This window comes from Lemur catta, chromosome 9, assembly GCF_020740605.2.
Source record: "Lemur catta isolate mLemCat1 chromosome 9, mLemCat1.pri, whole genome shotgun sequence".
In the NCBI taxonomy this organism is placed as follows: Eukaryota; Metazoa; Chordata; class Mammalia; order Primates; family Lemuridae; genus Lemur; species Lemur catta.
Genome location: NC_059136.1, coordinates 19,071,418 through 19,074,888, shown reverse-complemented (window position 1 = coordinate 19,074,888; position 3,471 = coordinate 19,071,418).

Genomic DNA, 3,471 nt, shown 5'->3' with positions numbered 1-3,471 from the left:
GGTCTTATAGCTCAGATTTCTGAGATTATGGTGACGTGAAATGTTATTTTTTCATCTTCATTCACATTCTTCACATTTCCTCACCTTCACAAGACTTTTGAAACTCTGCATCTGAAATGCGGGTATATCATGGTTGGTTCTTTTCTCCTATAGCTACAGTGTGGACACCAGAGGCTGTTTATGCCTCAGTGGCTTTTATGTATGGATAGGACAGTTGATGGGAAGAGAAGGACAAGTAATACGGAAGTATTTACTTATCACAGCCCTGTGGAAACCACAAGCTGAGACAGACGGAGGGGCAGGCAAAAAGAGAAAGTCAGGCCATATCTCTCTCCTTATCTCCTCTGCCCTGTGGTGGAAGCCAGCTTAGAAGAGGCTCCAAGGGTTCCTTTCAGGGCAAAGAGAAGTGTGCAATACTCCCCTCCTGCTTCTTCTCCTGCTGCCGCTGCTGAGCTCTGTCCTCATCAACAAAACTCATTCAGATAGAACTGAAAACAAGTTTTCATCAAAGGCACCTATTTCAAAAATCCTGATGTGTATTTGAAGTCTCCAGTTTGTGTAAGGCTAAATCACACGTGCTGCAGCAAAAGTCTGCCCCCTTCCCATTGCTGGGAAAGGCTCTTGGGAAACTGCAGTCTGAGTCGTGAAGAATTGAAGACTAGCATTAACAGGGAACATTCATCTCCAGATACCTCCAGACTTTTCTCCTCTGACTCCGTGGAGACTGTCATGAGGTCTATTTTGGGGGAAAATGGACCCATCATATATGGGCCCCTATGCTACATTCATGTAGGTAAACTAAAGGAAGATTCCAAAGCCCAGTGCTGTAGGGTGTATATAGGGGGAGAGTCTAGGGTCTGAGCTCACACACATTTAAGTTGGGCTATATTTTGTTTAAATTCAACAGATGTAAGAGAGAAAAATGGTGTCCAAAAAGCCACAAGCTTAGTGGAAGGGAAGAGGCCAGAAAGGCAAAGGTGATTAAAGGTTTCCTCTTCTTAATACCTTCCACCCAGACTCCTCCCTATGCAATGGAAGTCAGGGTGTAGGTTAGGAGCTCCCTACTGCATGCCAATAGAAGTACTCATGCTCCACAAAGCCCCCTCCAAATACTAAAGTCAGAAGTGGGTTTCCTTTCCCACCTCTTAGTTGGCCTTCAGCAGCTGTGTACTGGGAAGAGAATCTACAGCTAAAAACCCAGATATCTCATATTTTCAGAAAACTGAATTATACATGGCTTCGACAAGGTATGGCCAAATGTCAAGCCTATCCAAGTGCTTTCACCCTGAGCCTTGCCTTTACCCAGGGGACCTCTACGGATCAGAGGCGTGGAGTGAGGAATTCAGTTCATAGAGAGCCTCTGACCTTAATCATGTATGGAAGTAGAGATGGCTACCTGAGTCGTTGTTAGCGTCCTGTGTCTAAAGGCATCTTCATAAGGGCACAGGAACCACCAAACTCTTACCTCACCTTTTTTCAAACTCCTTTTATATTCCACATCTTAAATCACCAATATTCAGAATTTGTCTTTTCTCACCACATTTCAACCAGATACCCTTATACTTTGCCCCATGCCATCACAAATCAAATATGTATTGTAAATCAAAGGGGCCACTGACTTCAAATGCACTGCTCTTTTATGTAACACAAAGAAAAAACAAGACCAAAGTTAATTAAATAATGACACACTTCCAAGATGCCATAGGTTCAAGGATATTAAAATGTGGAAAATGTACATATTAAAAATAATAAGTATTTTTGAATAAGGTCAGACTTCGGTGAAAGTAGAAATTGAAAATACATTTATGTGAGTTATCCTGATAAGGGTAAAAACTGCTGATTAGCAACCATGTGGGATGTATGGATATATGGGGATAAAATTGCAAATCACTTTCTTGAGACCAAGCCAAACTTTTCTATCCCCTGGAGATCTCCTGTTTCGCAAAGAAGTGTGTGCAGGCTCCAAGAACACTTCTCTTAACCAAGAAAGAGATAAGGTCAGGAGTGATCTCTGGGTTGTTTTTCAATTCTGGAACAGAAACCACTGAGTAAAAACTGGAAAATGAAGGTTCTCAGGAAAGAACTCTATAGAATTATGAGTTTCGTTTCTATAGAAAGCCCAATTTCAAAGGATCTGAGCACTCCGGGGACAAATAACAAATATGTCTCAGTACCCCTATCCCCCTCACAGATGAAGCTTCTGGGGTTAAGAGACCCAGAATGAGAAAGGCACAAAACCAGATCACCTGGTTGTAGCTGAGAAGTGAGTGGGCCGGTAGAGGCTCTATTCTTTCTTATTCAGTGCTTCTAAAATATATTGGCTGCACCAGACTCTTAACTCTTCACTTTTTAACCCATATCTTGAATTGCTATCAAAGATTTTTCCGTTCCCTACCAGGGACTTGGGTATGCATCCAAATCTCAGTGTGACTCCAACACTTTGCATCTCTCCCGATAATGGTTACCCTGGTGACTGTGCTTTAGAGAGGCTCTGAGCAGGCCTGTGAGAAATGACATCCCTGGTTTGGGCACCAACAAACTAGTTAGAAACTAAAGGCCAATATGAGACAACCCCCCTTGGATATGGATGGATAGTTGCATTAGAATTCTGCTGCTGTCACATATACCCTCAAATTTCAGTGTCTCCATTAAAAAAAAAAAAGGTTCTTTGACACACAAATGATGATACAATGTGAGCACAGTGGCTCTTGCTCAGCAAATGTTCAGGTCTATGCTTTCCCAGCCTACCTCCCCATGATGGGACCATGTCATGAGCTCTGACCAATGAACCATGAACAGAAATGACATGTGCCACTTCCAGATGCAATCAATCAAGGTACGGCATACTGCCTCCAACTCTCCCCCTTTCTTAGGTGGCCTTGGAGGCTCAGAATCCCAGAGAAATTGGCTACAATGTATCAGAAGTGTGACTGACCCCCATTAAATAAGAGCACATCTCAAGCAAGCCTTAGAGAGCTGTGATTTTTATTTGCTTCTTCCTAAAGATTTCCCGTCCCATAGATGGGCTAAAAAATACATCAGAACCACCAGGTGAGCTTGGGAAAACAGATTGCTGGGTCTTACCCCTGGCTTTTCTGATTCAGTTGGTCTGAGGTTGAGGTCCAATAGCCTGTTTTAACCCCAGGTTTAGCTCCTGGTCAACGTCCATTCTCCTTTTCCCTCTAGTTTCTAACTAGTTCTTTTGTGACTAAACCAGGGATGTCGTTTCTCATGGGCCTCCCCAGGGACTCTCTGAAGCACAGTTACTGGGGTAAGGGGTAGCACTTATGGGAGCGTGATAGGTGTTGTAGCCACACTGATCTTTGGCCAAGGAGCCTCTCTGCACAGGATGACAAGGCAGCACAGAGCAAGATCAGGGGGATGTGTTGACAAGGAGAGGAGGTTCTCTGAGCAACATGCCAAAGGTTCCACTGTGCACTAAGCTCCAAATGGGATAAACAGGCACCATGG